Raw genomic sequence first — 368 nt, forward strand, 5'->3', positions numbered from 1 at the left:
AAGTATTCCTGGATTCCTGGAAGCTGGATAATCAACTACTCTTGATTGATGAAGTTAACTCTTTTGTTACCAACCTGGCTGGAAACGTCTCTGGCCCTGAGTACAAATGTCTTGTTTTCATAAGTTCTCAATTAAAATCTTCCACCAAACCTTAGTCACAATTTGTGTTCCTAACACTAGCTTAATGACAACTAAGTTATTTTACTAAATTCTTTGTTTTATTTAAAATTAATTGAAAGAAAATCAGTGCATCTCAACAGAAATACAGTAACAAAAGGGTTAAGGTTAAAATTTGAACTCCAAAGGAAAACTGAGGGTTGTTTTTTGAGAAGCAGGGCTGCATGAGACAAGGCTTATCTTCAGATGAA

Source organism: Octopus sinensis, linkage group LG22 (genome assembly GCF_006345805.1).
Source record: "Octopus sinensis linkage group LG22, ASM634580v1, whole genome shotgun sequence".
In the NCBI taxonomy this organism is placed as follows: Eukaryota; Metazoa; Mollusca; class Cephalopoda; order Octopoda; family Octopodidae; genus Octopus; species Octopus sinensis.